The sequence below is a fragment of the Antechinus flavipes genome, chromosome 2 (genome assembly GCF_016432865.1).
Source record: "Antechinus flavipes isolate AdamAnt ecotype Samford, QLD, Australia chromosome 2, AdamAnt_v2, whole genome shotgun sequence".
NCBI lineage: Eukaryota > Metazoa > Chordata > Mammalia > Dasyuromorphia > Dasyuridae > Antechinus > Antechinus flavipes.
In genome coordinates, this window is record NC_067399.1 from 403,608,510 (window position 1) to 403,626,573 (window position 18,064).

General features: G+C 37.0%; 1 long non-coding RNA gene across 1 annotated transcript; it reads left to right on the forward strand.

Annotated features, from left to right (window-relative positions):
• The first annotated feature begins 6,326 nt into the window (after window positions 1-6,326).
• Window positions 6,327-17,664, forward strand: LOC127546656 (uncharacterized). The gene is made up of 3 exons (XR_007950039.1): window positions 6,327-6,454; window positions 15,261-15,400; window positions 16,371-17,664. It is a non-coding gene; the product is annotated as an uncharacterized LOC127546656 (long non-coding RNA).
• The last annotated feature ends 400 nt before the right edge of the window (window positions 17,665-18,064 follow it).

Sequence of the window (18,064 nt, forward strand, 5' to 3'; positions counted from 1 at the left end):
ATTAAAGTAGTATTTTTATTTGAGAAGCCTAAGTGCTAAAATGAAATCTGGGTCATTTGCCATTAAACCAACAGTGTCAAACTATAGGCACTATATAAAATGTTAGCTTTTATTTTTAGGAATTTTTTTCCTGGCATCAAGCTTAAATCTGCCTTTTAGCATCTTTCACTCATTGCTCCTGGTAAATGAACTGTCTCCTGGAAATGAACAAAACAAATTTAATTCCCATTCCATGTGACATAGCCTTTCAAATGTTCTAAGACAGGTATAATGGCCCTGATGATCTTTCTCTTCCACAGGGCAGACAACTTCTGTTCTTTCAGTCAGTGTTCCTATTTTGTGGACTTAAGACTTTTAATTATCTTGCTTGAATTCAAGAGTATGCTGGTAGATGTTAAACAACTGACTTTCCAGTAAAAAAAAAAAAAAAAAAACTCTATGCATGACATACTTTTAAATACAATCTGTATTACACATTTTTCTGTAACTTTTTTAAGTCTAGTATACAAAATTTTAACAACAATAAATCAAGTCTTGATTTGTAGCATGTTGATTTCCAAAGTATAAATGCTCATACTTAAATTTAGTAATTTGCTATCAGAAATTAAAGCTGGTTCCAGCTCATCCCTGGATGTCATCCTTTAAAAAATTTTCAACTTATTATTGTCCTTCTTAAAATTTTGTATACTAGACTTAAAAAAGTTACAGAAAAATGTGTAATACAGATTGTATTTAAAAGTATGTCATGCATAGAGTTTTTTTTTTTTTTTTTTTTTTTTTTTTTTTACTGGAAAGTCAGTTGTTTAACATCTACCAGCATACTCTTGAATTCAAGCAAGATAATTAAGTGGCTCCCAGAACTGAACAGGATACTCCAAATAAGGTCTGATTAGGGCAAAAGATGGTGATATTCTCATATCTCTATTTCTGGAAACAAAAAAGACTGATTCATCCGTATAACCATGACATTTTAGAAATTGGGGATTTGAGTCCCATTCAGTAGTCTTTCCTGACTCTTACCGTTATCTATGTGACATAGCTACCTAAACTTGACATATATCCTCTTGTCGTTTATTCTTTGTTCTCAAAGAGGACCATGACATAAAAAAATGATATCATGACTTGCAAGTGAATTATATTTAAGTGAGATAGGATGGTACAAAGTTACAGACTCACTCACATCTGGATGCAGTGGCAAGATATAAATCAGGATTTAAAAAAAAAGAAACTACCAAAAAGAGGGCAGCTAGGTAGTGCAATGGATAGTATGCCAGCCCTGAAGTCAGGAGGACCTGAGTTCAGATCTTTACTCAGATACTTAACACTTCTTAGCTGTGTGACTTTAGGCAAGTCACTTAATGCCAATTGCCTCAGGAAAAAAAAAAAAGAAAGAAAAAGAAAAAAGAAACTACCAAGATATAAATCAGGATGTCTGGACATGGCCCCAGATGTAGAAACCTTGACCTTTTTAAGCTAAGGCTTTAACCAGGTCTCAGTTTGTTTGAGGCAACACCCAATCAGTGATTAACACTGGATAAAAAATAAGCCAAAAGATGTCCTCTTTTACCTGGTCAAAAAAAAAAAATGAATCTGAGAGGGGAAGATCCTCAAGATTTCTGGCAGAAACATAAACAATTGTTATTTACACTCACTCTGAACCTTCAGAGTCCAAATGATAAGCAGATGAAGCTTGGCCTGGGACCTATTATTAACCAATCAATGACAGCCAGAGTGATTTCGGTTTAAGGCATGATCCTTAAAAAGAAATCTAGCATATAAATCCCAAGATATCTTATAAAATTTCAGTAATCAAAATTATCTTTCTTTGGACAAAGTACCTACAGGTAAGAATATAATTCCGGAAGGAAGGAAGGAAGGAAGGAAGGAAGGAAGGAAGGAAGGAAGGAAGGAAGGAAGGAAGGAAGGAAAGAAGGAAGGAAAGAAGGAGCTGTGTTGCCCAAATGGAACTGGTCAGTTGGGTCCTCAGTGGTGTGATTGTTGTTTGTCCTTCATTCTCAAAGAAGAACAAGGACATCAGAAATGTGATGTCTTGACCTGTAAGTGAATTGGATTTAAGTGAAGCAGGGCTGTGCAAACCCACCAGCCTTACTCTCCCATAGCCATCTGGGTCCAGTGGCAAGGTATAAATCAGTACGATCTCTTAACCTCTTACTGACTCAGAATCAGAAGACCTTGACAGAGCAGACAAATTCCCAAGACACTAGTCCAAGAGATGATATTTTCAGGGATTCAGATGATTACTATTCGTTCTGTTCCCTTTTATTCTTCTCTCCTCCCCTAGAAGTGCAGCAGATTATTTGTTCCTTTTTTTTTTCATTCAGTAGTTATTTATTAAGCATTTGATATATGCAAAATTCTGTGCTAAATATCAGGAGAGACATAAAGAAAAGAAAGGATTTCCACCCACATTGAAAGTTTTAGTTTAGTTGGTAGGGAATGATTAGACAAAATACAGATTAGAACTTTCTTGGAGGTGAGAATAAGTGCATATGCTTAAATACTGTGTACTTGAGAATACACAGTACTATGTGATCAGATGAAGCAGGATAGTACTTCCAAGAGGAGAGATCTGGGAAGGCATCATGAAAGAAGTAGTATGCCTTCTACTGGCATGGGTCCTAAATTCTTCCTTTACTCATTTCATGCCCAGCCAACTTGAAAGCTTCAGCAAAGGAGTAAACAGTGCATAAAACTATTTGATGGATTAGACTAAGCAAATTGGCAAGAGTCACAGCCCTTTCCTTTGTACAATCAACTCATTATAATATACTCACTCAGATATCAATTTCTTCCCTGTTCCTGCATTCTACCGCCAAAGAAGGAAAAAATACAACCTTCTTGCAAAGATTATGTGCAGACTGTGAATCATAGAAAAACTTCAATCATTTATTGCTTTTTTTCTCCCTTGCTGCTCCTGTTGTGTGTGATGTCTTTTTTATCCTACACCAAGGAACTTTGTGTGTGTGCTCCTCCTCATTAATTTGATCACAGAGGGCAGATCTGAGATGGGATTTAAGTCAATGAAATGTTCCTTAGAAACTATTCTGGGAGACTGCTGCCTTTTGTAAGCCCCAGTCTGTGCCTTTGAATTCATTAGCTAAGAATACTTGGGCCCACACACAAACTCACCATTATCCAACCACTCCCCCCCCAAAGAGAAAAACTCTATGTCATTGCCAAGGGTAAACTTCCCCCAAATCATTAATTCATTCAAAACCATTAAGTGCCTATTAAGAGTACCATTTCAAGTATTGGTAGAGTCACAGATTTTATCCTGAAAAGACGAGAAATAATTGATTGTTTTTGCCTTTTTTCTTTTCCTTTTGATAACAGCAACTCCCATGCCTAGACCAGTTTACAATTTACCAAGCAATTTTGTTATGGAAGTCCTTTGATGTGGGTCATCCAAGATTATTTATTATCTCTGCTTATTAGCTCTGCAGGCAAGAAGGCTAAAATCTAGTGAGTTTAGAGGGACTTTTCCAAGGTCATTCAGCTAATAAGTGTCAGAGCTGGAACTTAAACTCAGATCTTCCAGCTTCAAGTTCAGTGCCCTTTCCAGCATACTGTCAGGTGAGCTTTGCCCAAGGTATGCTAGAACTAGTTCAACCCATCTCACAAGAGATGATTATTAAATTTTCAATGTAAGCATTTACACCTCAGAAATCAGCAAATACTACAAATTAGGATTTGATTTATAGTTCTGTTGATTGCCTAGACTTAAAATGATGAAGAAAATGTTGAGAATGCAGGTTGTTTTATTTAAGATTTATTTCAGAGGGCAGATCGTTAAACATTTACCAGCATATCACTGCTTGGCCACATGACAGTTATAGTTTGGAGGTAATTGAAAAACCACTATTCAGAAAATACTACCAATTCACTAAACATTCAAATGAAGAATATCTAGGCAGAATAGAGATCTGTTGTCTATAGGTATTATCTAAAAGGTAATGACTGAATATGTGGGGTGAGGGAGAGAGAGGAGATCAGAATAATACTGAGGTTATAAACCTGGAAGATCAAAAGAATGATGATGTTTTCAAAATAAATAGGTAAGTTTGGGAGAAGAGAATGTAGGAATGGTAATAATGAACTCTGTTTTGGATGTGTTAAGTCTGAGATGTCTATGGAGCATACAGTTTGAAATACACAATAAGTAGTTGATTATGTGGTTCTGGAGCTCTAGAGATAGATAGAGATATAGATAGAGATATAGATAGATAGATAGATAGATAGATAGATAGATAGATAGATGATACTTATCAATATAGGTGACAGATATAGATCTCTGTAACTCTTTTGTATAGAGATAATTGGTAAATCAATGGGAGTTAAAGGGAAAAGAGAAGACACTATTTCAGAGCTTTGAGAAACATCCAAGGTTAAAATTACAGTATTGAAAATAAACCTGTAAAAGGGATGGAGAAAGACTGTCAGCAAGCAAGGAAGAAAATCAAGAGAGAGTAATGTCAGGAAAACCCAGGAAATAAAAAGTATCTTGAAGAAGAGAATAGTTAACAATGTCAAATATTACAAGGAGGTCAATGAAGATGATAACTGAAATAAAATAATGAAATTTGATAAATTAATTAAGGATATATTTGATAAACAAATTAAATGAAATTGATCCATAATATTAATGAATATTCATTTATAAAGTATCTATTTGTGTCAGTCATTTTGCTAGGTGCTCAGTAAGATAATCCTTTCCCTAAAGAAACTTTCATTCTATAGAGTGGGGGGAAGGAAAAGATACAACATACTCACTAAAAAGAATTACAGGGCAAATTATTGACCCACTAACATTCAGAACAATAACAAAACCATTATTTCCTAATAGATGATTACATTAGCTAGAGAGCCCTACATAGAACTTTTTATCATATCTTATAAAGTCATAAAATTTTAAAGCTGGATAGGGCTCTAGAAGGAAGGATCATCTAATCCAATGTCTTCATTCTGTCAGTGAGGAAACTGAGACCTAGAGATGTTGTTAAATTCCTTAGTTCACACAGTTAGTAAGTGACAGAGCCACAGTAAAAAGCAAAATAAAAAAATAAATAAAATGCCTGGAATTTATTTATAGTATTGTGTTCTTTTTAGTATCCTTAAACATAAATAAAATCTTGTAGGGGTAGAGTGGCAAAAGTGGGAGCAATTTGACAATCTAAATATAAGATTTCATCACCTCTTAATAATGGGCCTTCCCTGCTCCTTCTCCTCCCCCACTTTATCTACAGAGGAATTTAACATTTCACTAGGAAGAATAAATTGCACTAGATGATATCTCAAATTCTTTCCAATTCTAACATATTGTGATTCTGTGATATTTTCTGAGGGTGAAACATTTTTTTTTCTGTTAGTATTTTTGTCTTAGGCTCTTAAAGCAATCCTGGAAACATGGTAATTAGCAAAAGCTGATATTATCAAAAGAGGAAATGTCATTAGAATAGGAAAGCAATGTCCCCAAGAAACATTTCTATGAATAAATTAATGAAAAAGCATGTATTAAGGTCTTTGTGCAAAGTACTGTGGATGCAGATAAAAAAAAGACAGTTCCTATTCTCAAGGAGCTCACATGCTAATGGGAAAGACAACATACATGTAATATTTCAGCTGCAAATGAGATGTGTCAGTCGAATATTTATTAAGTGCCTACTATGTGCTAGGCACTATGATAAAAAAAACTAAGAATACAAAGAAAGGCAAAAAGCAATCTCTATTCTCAAGGAGTTCATAATTTAATGAGGGAGACAACATGCAAACAACTATGTGTGAACAAAGTAAATACAAAATAAATTGGAAATAATTAAAGAGGGAAGACACTAGCATTAATGGAGAACAGGAATAGCTTCTTAGAGAAAGTAGAATATTAGCTCAGATTAGAAGGAAGCAGAGGGAAAGATGAGGAGGGAGAAAATTTTAGGAATGTGGTACCCCAGTTAAAGAAGCAGCTAGGTGAAACAGCAGAAAGAGTGTCAGGCCTGAAAGTAAGAAGATTTATCTTCCTGAGTTCCAATCCGGTCTCAAACACTTATTAGATGGATGACTTTGGCCAAGTCACTTAACTCTATTTATCTCAGTTTCCTTATTTATAAAAGGACCTGGGGGAAGCCACCGGCAAACCACTTTAGTATTTTTTTTTTTTTTGGTGAAATAATTGAGGTTAAATGACTTGCCCAGACTCAAACAACTAGGAATGGCTAAGAGTCTGAGGTCTGATTTGAACTTAGGTCCTCCTAACTTTACAGCTGGAGCTCTGTCCACTGTGCTATCTTGCTGTCCCTTCTCTCTAGGTAACAACGAGTTGGACACAATTGAAAAATGACTGAACTGAATCTCAGGTGAAAATTCACAGCATCAGGAAATAGAGTAACTTATGTGAGGAACACAAGGAGGCCAGTATCACTGGATCAAAGAGCATATGAGGGTGAGCAGGACCTAAAAAGATCATGTAATTCAAGTCCCAAAACTCATAGTGGACCAATGTCTCATACCTGTCTAGAGGCGGGGGCCAAACTGGCAAGGACAGGGTAGGGGGATCTTCAAATTCTCTTCAAGTTTCCAAGTCTCTTTGAGCCCTTTTACAATCCATATGCTTCTGGCTTCCAATTTTGAGAGGAAAGATAGAACAGCTCAGCTCCACTTTGGGTTAAGAAAAAGATTCTGGAAAGACATGATAGGAGCTGTCAATCTCTTTCATGTCCTTGTTCCCAGGTTGCCTTTGAGGACCTTCCCCTTGAGTGAGATCTAGGACTTTCTCTCCTGGGTGACCTGAGTTACTTCTCCCAATGGGAGAAGTCCTTCTTTCTTTTTTTTTTTTTTTTTGAACTTTTTTTTTAATAACTTTTTATTGACAGAACCCATGCCAGGGTAATTTTTTACAGCATTATCCCTTGCATTCACTTCTGTTTCGATTTTTCCCCTCCCTCCCTCTACCCCCTCCCCCAGATGGCAAGCAGTCCTTTACATGTTAAATAGGTTACAGTATATCCTAGATACAATATATGTGTGCAGAACTGAACGGTTTTCTTGTTGCACGGGGAGAATTGGATTCAGAAGATATAAATAACCCGGGAAGAAAAACAAAAATGCAAGCAGTTTATATTCATTTCCCAGTGTTCTTTCTTTGGGTGTAGCTGCTTTTGTCCATCCTTGATCAATTGAAACTGAATTAGCTCTCTTTATCGAAGAGATCAACTTCCATCAGAATACATCCTCAAACAGTATCATTGTTGAGGTATATAATGATCTCCTGGTTCTGCTCATTTCACTTAGCATCAGTTCATATAAGTCTCGCCAGTCCTCTCTGTATTCATCCCGCTGGTCATTCCTTACAGAACAATAATATTCCATAACGTTCATATACCACAATTTACCCAACCATTCTCCAATTGATGGGCATCCATTCATTTTCCAGCTTCTAGCCACTATAAACAGGGCTGCCACAAACATTTTGGCACATACAGGTCCCTTTCCCTTCTTTAGTATCTCTTTGGGGCAAAAGCCCAGTAGAAACACTGCTGGATCAAAGCGTATGCACAGTTTGATAACTTTTTGAGCATAGTTCCAAATTGCTCTCTAGAATGGCTGGATGTGTTCACAATTCCACCAACAATGTATCAGTGTTCCGCATTATCTTTCCCTATCACTCTAGCCAATCTGACAGGTGTGTGGTAGTATCTCAGAGTTGTCTTAATTTGCATTTCTCTGATTAATAATGATTTGGAGCATCTTTTCATATGTCTATAAATAGTTTCAATTTGAGAAGTCCTTCTTTCTTTATTCTCTTACAAATACTTTCTCTGACTTCTATTTTGCTACCAATTTGGAAAAATTTATTTATTGTCTAATTACTATATGTGTGTTCATTGTGAAACTGTTAGTTGGTGGGAAGAGGGATCAAGACTTAGCTATATCTTCCTTCCCCCACTATTGAAACTGCAATCAAAAGTTAGATTGAACCTAAAAACCTCATGCCCTAGGTTAACAATATTTAAGAGAATAAATAGATAAAATTCTGACCTGGAATTCCCTCTCTCTAAGGAGAGCTGAGTGGCCTCTGGCCCCAACTTTCTACTTCCCCTTCTGGCAATTTAATTCTTTTTTGGAGAACAAAGTGGGGAGAGAAGAGAGAAAAAACTAGACATGTCTACTCTGCCTCCCTTCAAGCTACAAAATGACACATCCATGATACATGTTGGGAGGAGACAGCCCTCACTATACATGGGGACTTGCTATAACTGGAAAGTTGGGAGTGGCAAGTTATGAAGAGCTTTGAAAGCAAAACATCGGATTTTATACATTATCCTTATAGTAATAGGAAGCCACTAAAGATTATTAAATAGGGGATGATTTTGGTCAGACTTGCCTTTTAAAAAGATTAATTTGACAACTTAATTCAGGATAGATAGACGTGTAGAGAGATTTTGGCAGGAACATCAGCTGAAAGGCTATTGCAATAATCCAGGTGTGTGGGGTAAGTCTAGTGTAAGTTTGTACTGAGGAGGGTGCAGTTTCACAGGAATGGAATAGATATAGATGAAAGATATTCCATGAGTAAAATTGACAGAATTAAGAAATAGATTGGTTATGGAAATGGGCAACAGGAGATGATGAGAGAGTGAGCAACTATGATACCTAAGTGTGACTGGGTGACTCTTAGGATGAGGATATCCTGGACAGTAATAGGGACAGTAATCAGGATGGTTAGAGAGGGAAGCAGCAGTAAAGAAAGAAAATGATGAATTCAGTTTTAGACACATTGAGTTTAAGATGTCTCTGAGTTATCCAATTTGAGGTGTCCAATAGGCTTTTAGAGATATGGCATATCTCTAGTGATAATAGAGATATTATCATAGTCATATGATAATAGCCATATGTGTGTTTAATATAGTGCCTGTCACATAGTGGGTACTTAATAAATGTTTATTGATTTGAGACTGGAAGTTAGAAGAGTGGTTAGAAATGAACAAATAAAATAGATCTAAAACTCATTCTCATATAGATGAAATTGAATCCATGGGAACTGATGACATCACCAAGTGAGATAGTATAAAGAAAGAAGATGATCCAGAACAAAGCCCAAGGGGACACTAATGTATAGCAGATATGACCTGAACAAAGGTCCAACAAAGGATCCTGAGATGGAGTGCTCAAAACACAGGAGAAAAATCAAGCTAGAGTAGTGTCAGAGAAAACCTAGGAAGGAGACAGTGTCAAGGAAAAGAGGTTGATGTGATATGTAAAAGGTTGAAGAAAAGTCAAGAAGAATAAGGATGGAGAAAAAAGATAGTAGATGTGGCAACTAAGAGACCACTAATAATGATGGAGAGAACAATTTTGGTTGAATAATGAGATCAGAAGCCAGACTTCAAGAGAACTAAGAAGAGATTAAGAGGAAAGGAAAAAAGAGGCACTAATTGTAAATGAATACAAAAAGTTAAGCAATTGGTTTAGCCACAAAAAGAATGAGAGCTATGAAATGATAGGAAGGATAAATAGATCAAATAGAGTTTGTTTTTGTTTTTTTGTTTTAGGATGAAGAGAAAAGAATGTATTTATTGGTGGTAGAGAAGCAGCCAATAGATAAGGAGAAATTGAAGATTACTAAGAATAGAGCTGACAGAGATGACAATTCTGCCTATAATACATTTGTGGGCCTGTCTTCCTACTGTCTCTCCAGCAGTTTTTATTTTTGTTTTTCTGTCATCTTTGCCCACTTGATAGGCATCATTTGGAGGCTCCATTTTATTTTCATTTCCATTTACTATTATTTGGAGCATTTTTGTAGGGATGTTGAATAGCTTGCCTTTTTTTTTAAAGAAAATTGTCTTTATATCCTATCATCATTTATATGTTGAAGACATCTAGAACCATCTCCAGTCATCTTGATCTATATCTTGCCACTGAACCCAGATGTTCTAGAGAGGAAAGTGAGGCAGATGACCTTGTACAGCCTTCCCTCCCTCAAATCCAATTCACTTGCATGTCAGCATCACTTCCCGATATCATGGTCCTCTTCAAGAACAAAGGACAAACAATAATGGAATGAGATCACTTGTGATGGTAGAAGGCCACCTTTTCATGTGAGATAAGAATGAAGGAAAAAATAGTGGTAGAAGGCATATGAGGGATATAAGATGGGGAGGAAGGAAAAAGAAAGAACTCTCAGCTAATGCCTTTGATTTTTTTTTTTTTTTGAGTAAAATATGAGGCAAGCTGAGAGGGTGAGGGGAAGGGGATCCATGAAAGATCTAAGGATAGAAGAAAAGGTTTGGAAAAGTTTTGTAATGAATGCGTCAATTAAGACATTATAAAAAGATTGCCTTGACATATTGAGAGCTCAAATGAGATCAAGTAATATAAATTTATAGTGGACTCAATCAACACAGTTTCATAATTTTCTCCAACTTCATTCACCAATAAATGAGTAGGAGCAAAGGCAACAGATGGTGGGAGTAATTCAAGGCTGAGGCTTGGAAAAGCAAGATTGATGTTAGAATAAAGGAACAAGAGGATCAAGAAAAGAGGATATTGTGGATGGAAAAGTATCATGGTCTTTAGAGTACAATGGCAATTGAAAGTAAAGTCTTTTTTTTAATGTCATTTCCACAGACAAAATTATATCAACTTCAGATGTCAAACGATTTGACAGTGCCAAGGACTTTGGTGACAAGACCTTCCTTTCTGGGTCTTCAATGTATGTGATTTTAGCTGTAGCCCCTGCAGAAACAGATACTAGGCTGCCTCTCCACAGGGGATGCTCCTGGATGGTGGCTATAAGAGATAGGCTAGTGATTTTGGAAATGCTACCACTCCCAAAGCTCTTGCTGTCAGCAGCAATCAGTTAGCAGTTGGTACTGGTGGTGGTGAGAAAGGGCAGAGGGCCCTGTTATTCTCAACCTTTAGTTGAAGGTCCCCGGCCATCTTCATCAGGTTCTAGGGGTGATGGTAATAACTTGATATTCCTGAAACCTGCTCTATAATCTCTAATGACAGTAAATTATGTGAAAATATTGTTAAGAGTGTAAGATCAATCAATCAGCAGGCATTATCCAATGGCAATCATGTGCCAGACAACATCATTTTGATGCCTTCTGCCATTGTCTCCTCAATTCATCCATGTCTCAGGTGAAGAGAAGGCTCTCTGCTTGCATAGAGAGATCAAGGAACTTAGATTGTATCAGGCAGAGACAATGTGTAAATGCATAAATCCATACAGAATAAATCAATACAAAGGCAAAGAGAGGGGAAATGGATTTATTTCTATGTGAGCAACATCAGATTCAACTAGAACACAGAATATGTGAAGAATGGTAATATAGAATTAAGCTGAAAAACAAAGCTTGGGGGCAGTTTACAAATGACTTTAAATACTAGAGGACTTGGTATTTGCTCCTAGAGGCAATAGGGAATCATTGCAGATTATTAAGTAGATGAAGGACTTGGTCAAATCTGCCCTTAAAGAAAATCATTTTTTCATTTGAATATAGGATGAAGTGACTTAATTAAGAGATTAATTAGGGGCAGCTAGATGGTGCAGTGTGATAGAGCATCAGTACTGAAGTCAGGAGGACCTGAATTCAAATCTGCTCTCAGACACTTAACACTTAGTAGTTGTGTAACTCTGGGCAAGTCACTTAACCCCAATTGCCTCAGCAAGAGAGATTAATTAGGATATTATTGAATAGTCCTGAAATGAGGTGATGAGGGACTGAACCAAGTTGGTGGCTGCATGAATAGTGAGAATAGAATGAATATGACAGAGAAGCTGTGGTAGCAGAAATAAGATTTAGCAATGTGCATATCCAATACATCAGAATCTATTTGGTTTATCATTCTCAAGAATGAATAAGGCTAGAACACAATGCCCTATCAAAACACAATGCTCTGCCAAACTATTGATTCTGTGTAGCAAGTTCTGTTGCTGTATCAACAGAAGAACAAGATGGAAATCCTATAACCAGATGTGAAGCTGAACACCTTTTTTTAAATTCTGAGTTAAATATTTTATTTTTTCCCAATTACATGTAAAAACAATTTTAACATTCATTTTTTAAAATGTTGAGTTTCAAATTCTTTTCCCTAAAATGTAAGCAATTTGATGTCATATATGTGCAGTCATGCAAAACATTTCCATGTTAATTGTAATATGTAATTAATTACATGTAATTATGTACTGTAAATGTAATATGTAATTAATTTTTTTTAAATTGAAAGAAATTTCAATGTAAAAGAAAATGCAGAAATCCCCCCCAAAAAAAAAAAAATGAAAAAAATTAAGTGAAAAAAATTATGCTTTGTTTTGCATCCAGACTCTATCAGTTCTTTCTCTGGAGGTAGACTTCATTTTTCATCATGTCTTGGGTCATTGTATTGCTGAGAATAACTAAGTTACTCATAGTTGATCACCATACTATGCCCTGCTAATTTCAAGACAAATTTGTACATAACTAGTGCTTTGAAGACTGAGACAGTACATGAAAAAACAATGAAGGTGGAATCTGACAATTTGTATTCAAATACTGATTTTGCCACTACTTACTACCTGTTCAGCCATAGAGAAGTAGAGAAGTTACCTTACCTCTCTGTCACTTTCCTTTTATATAAATGAATTGGTCTAGATGATTTCCAAATCACTTCCATATCCAAATTCTAAGACTATAAACTAAAGAATCTCTTCCACTTGGTCAATAACCATTTGGATGCCAGGGACTATGCTAAGCACTGGAGACACACACACTCACACACACACTCACACACTTACACACACACAAATAATTCCTTGGTTTAATGAGGAAGATGGCATGTAAACAGTGATATACAAACAAGCTATGTAAAGGATAAATTGGAAATAATCAACAGAAAGATAGCACTAGATTAAGAGGCATTGAGAAAGGCTTTCTGTAGGAGGTAGGATTTTAGTAGGATTTGGAGGAAGCCAAGAAGCAGAGAAGGCAGACATGAACCAGAAGAGCATTCTAGGCCTGGGAGACAGATCGTGAAAAGTCCTGGAGCCATTTAGAGCAGGGAGAATTTCTGATAAGGGCTCAGTCTATGATCAAAAGATAACATTCTCCATCTTTTTTATTTATATGCACTTTTGTTTCTGTGTAGAAGACAATCACTTCCCTTACTTAATGTTCCAAAAATTCTGCCAACCTAGCAAGGCACAGCCCACATACAGTGTATCACTGGACCTGTGCTCTAAGCTCTGTCAGAGCTTTTGCTTCATTGGATTGGACTTCAAAAACCTAGGGTGACTTCTAGGCCTCTACACTGGAAAAGTCATTCCACTGAAGGCTCCCAACATCAATACATGTTGGACCTAGAAGGACCTATCTGTAAGCATTAGAAGATAGAACATTGCAACCAGAGGGAACCTTCAACATAGACAGAGTCCTTAGAAATCATCTAGTCCAACTCCCCAATTTGCAGATGTGGAAACTAAGGTTCAGTGAAAGTGTCTTTTACAAGATTATATGAGGTAGTAAAGCAGTGACTAGAATCTAGTTTTCATTTCCTAGATGGGAAAAAGCAGAAGCAAAGAAAATGATTAAAATAGAATTGATTGAATTCACTTCTCAAGTATTTCAGGCTTCCAAAGTTCCAGAAAGAAAAAACAAAGTGTGTGTGTGTGTGTGTGTGTGTGTGTGTGTGTGTGTATGAGTGTGTGTGAGTGTATATGTGAGTGTGTGTGTGAGAGTGTGGGTGGATGTGAGTGTGTGTGTATGTGCAAGTGTGAGAGTGTGGGTGGGTGTGTGAGTGCGTATGTGAGTGTGTGTGTGATTGTGGGAGTGTGGATGTGTGTGTGTGCGCACATATGTATGTGTGTGTGTGTGTGTGTGTGTGTGTGTGTGTGCTCGTGCATAACTGCTTGCTAAAGAAAAATCCCCCCTAGTAAATTTGACTCCAGGTAGGAAACTAGGTGAGGGATGGAAGGGGAGTAAAATAAGAGTATCTTCAAGACAGAGAGAGGTATTTTAAATAAACTTCCTACCATGCTGGGATATGAGGAAATGCAATATGTATGGATGGTGGATTTTTCCTCCTGCTCAGCTGTGGCTTTCCCATTGATCTGTCTTCCAGTGAAGGAGCTAATGTCAGATCAATGATTTTCAGCAAGGTTTCTGAGTGACAGCTCACAGAGATGGAATGTTAAATTTAGGCCATTTAAGTTTCAGTGCCTTTTTATACTGTCAAAACAATGCCAACTCCCGCTGTGTCTCTGGCATTAGTAACCAGCTTGTGCAGAGTGGATCTCAGCTCATCTTTCAGCATATGCATGTGACTATAAGAATGTGGAGAGAGATTATCTATGGAGTCTTCAGCTAGTGAAGGATCTTTTTACTTCCCATTCCTTCCAGTTCCCCAGGAGTGAGAGAATAGTTATTATAGAAAGATTGATGTATAACATGTCTGAAAATCCTAGTAATTTCACAAGCCAGAGAAGAGGAGAAAGAAAGCATAAAATAATATAAGTGGTCATTGGCTTAGTGATGAAGATGTGTGAGCTATGTTTCTGAATTTGCTACTAACTCACTGTGTGACATTAGACAGGCTCTCTAGACCTTGCCTTCCCCAACTGAAAAGAGAGAAAGTGTTAGCCTAGATTTTCTTGAAGGTTTTTGAAGGCAGAACCATAATATCTCCATCCCCAGCCCCAAGTAGTTTCTACTTTCTTAACTAATATATATTAAATGAACAAATGAACCTCATTTCCAAGACTGGATTTGTGAAATCAAATCAGCAGTGGAAAAGGGATATAGATATGTTCTGTTGTGCCCATATACCATTGGATGACATTTAAAAACTCTCAACAATGTACTTGTCATTGTCCTTTGAGAGGGTAGCTTTAGCTGTTCACATCCAAACCTGGAACCCCATCCTGAGCTCACTGACAACTATTCTTCCCTAGAGTGTCTTCTCTGGATTCTCACATGCTTGGAAGTGACGCTGTAGCTTTCTTTATTCTCAGTTTGCCATGGGGGCTCTTGTAATTAAAGTCTAGGGACCAGATGCAATCACACCCCAGCTTGCTTTGTGAATAATCTCCAAAGGGGAAGTTATTCACCTTTAGGGATCCAACTGAACACTGTTCTGTGCTCTCTGCCAGGAAACAGTCATGAGACATATGACTGTAGCTGAGCATAAAGGGTAAAGGAATCCCTAGTGCATTCTTTAAGACATCTGAAACATAAAGTCCAAATGTCCTTCTGTCAAACTTTCTGTAGAAAGATTGAAGATTTGCAGAGCCAAGGAATGGAGAGCACAGGTGGTGAAGGGGAGATGGAAAACAGTTGAGAGGAGGGGAAGCAGATGAGGCAAACTGTTCCTCTGTACCACACATGAGTGCCAACCAGCAGCAAGGAAGGTAATATATGTGGAAACCAGACCATACTTAGTGGTGAAAAGAGCCAGGACTAACCCACTGAAATTGAATGCAGCAGAGAAGAGTTGAGGCTGAGGGGGCAAGAGCTTGTGTTTATTCATATTTCTCTCCCCTCCCAAGTCATCCCTGTAGTGTTAGGGGAAGGGAGGCTATTCATAGGTACTCATCTGAAATTGGTTTGTGCTTTTCAAGCAATAAATCCCAGAATTAGGACATCATGCCATCCTGAGAATTGTAGTAAGAGTCAGCCTAGCTCTGCTTCCCTGAAAGGTACAAGTTGAGCTTGACTTGGATTTCTGAAGAGAATCTAGGACAATTCCTTCAAGAACACCTAAGGCTAGGGAGAAGGAGACAGTCACTGAGAAGGAGTGATGCTATAGGATCACCATCTCCCAGGCTTTCTCCCATGTCCAATTCTCCCCCCTTCTCTCTTTCCCCTTTTGGGTTAGGCTAGCTTTTCCTATGAAAGGCAGTAATTCTATCTTAAAGCTTAAGCTATGTCTCCTTTAATTCAGCTTTCTAATGGCTTCTGACCATATTAGAATGGCTTTCTGGTCCCCTAGGGCCATAACTCCTAAGGTATTAGTACACACAGTACCCTTCAGACTTGATGAATGTTCCAATAACAAGACCCACAGGGGCATCCCATCCTCCTCTGCTGACCAGATTTCTTTCCATAGTTGAGAGGAAGGGATGGACACATCTACCAAAAGTAAGTACCACAGTATCCTTTTTGAATAAGCTTTTGTCTATGGCTAAGTAAACTTCCTTTTGTTACCTGTTGAGTAACCTACACAAGTGTCTCATTTTATTCTAACATGGAACCTAGTTAATACAAACTGAGTCAAGCCTGCCTGTTACAAGTGGTAGAATATTCAACTCTTCCTAAAGCTTTCTTTTTTAAAGGGCTGGATCTGGACTCTCCAATTAATTCTCTACTCTCCATCTGCAGCTTCTCTTCAATTGAATTCCCATGGAACATGATGATGATGTTAGCTAAATATGCTACCTACCTGAAATCTCATCAGCATGCTCTTTAATTTAGCTTTGGACAGTCAACATTTCCTCAGGTTTCTCTATCTACTGATTGGAAGGCTGGAATGTAGAAGTTCTTCCAGAGTCTTCCTTTATTGAACACTAAATCTAAATTCTCCAGTTAATTCTCTACTCTCCATCTGCAACTCCTCTTCAGTTGAACTCCCATGGAACATAATGTCGTACTCCAGATATGCTAATCACCTGAAATCTCATCATGATGCTCTTCAATTCAGCTTTAGATAGTCAACATTTTCCAGGTTCCTTTGTCCACTGATTGGCGGGTTAGAGTGTAGAAGCTCCCTCAAAGCCTTCCTTTATAGAACAATAAATCTGGACTCTCCACTAACTTTCAATCCACAGTTCTGATTCAGTCGAATTCCAAGGAACATAATTCCCCTGGTGTTTTCTTCAACCCCAACAGCCTTTTTTTGTGTGTTGTCTTCTCTTAGATTATAAACACCTTGAGGGCAGGAACTATATTTCTTTTCTTATTTGTATCCCCTGGACTTGTTATTGTTGTTTGTCTTTTGTTCTCAAAGAGATTCATTACATCAGCAAGGTGATGCCATGACATGTAAATGAATTGGATTTAAGTTAGGGCAAGGTTACCTGTCTCACTTTCCCCTCCAGAGCCATCTGGATTCAATGGCCAGATAGAAATCAAGATGACTGGAGATATCCTTGGATGCACTGGGACACCTTGGCCTTTTTGCCTGGTACAGGAGCTTAATAAATGTTTGGCCAATGAGTTGGACAAATAGATTAAAAAAAAAAAAAAAAAGAATCACAGAAGAGCAGTGTTATAGAAAGCAAATAAGGAGAGGATAGTAATAGTTTCAAAAACTGAAGCAAAGCCAAAAAGGATAAGGATATCAGATTTAACAGTTAAGAGATCATGAATTAACAAAAAGAAAAGTCCTATTTATAGCAATACTTTTGTGGTAGTAAAAAAAATTGGAAACAAAATAAATGCCAATTGTGAAATGGCCAAACAATTTGTGATATAAGAATATAATAAAATAATGTCCTGCTAAGAAATAATGAATATGATTACAGAGAACCATAGGAAAATTTATATAAACTGATGCAAAGCAATCAAAACCAGAAAAGCAATATACGTGACTGCAGCAACATAAATGAGAAAACCACTACCACAACAACATCAAAGCTGAATACTACAAAATTATAATCATAGAACTTAGCTCCAAAGAAAAGATATAACACATTAATATTTCTCTCTATTTCTCTGCAGAAGTGGGAGATTATGGATGTGGAACATTCCATATAACATTCTATATAATGTCAAACTTATTTTAATATGTTGTTTAGTTTGGCTGACATTTTTTTCTTCCTCTTTTGTTTTCTTTTTTACTATAAGTCTTGGCTCTCTGGGAGGAGATAGGAAGAAAGAGATAGTGACATAAAAACAGAAGATATTAATAAAATTCATTTTTAAGTAAATCATTTAGTTATCCCCTGAGAGATCATTTGAGTCTGAAGTCAAATTGCAATGGGTTGAAAAGTAGTGAAGAACTGAAGTAAGTATAAACTGCTCTTTCTGGAAATTTAACTATAAAAGTAAAGAAATATATTGGATGCTAGCTTAAG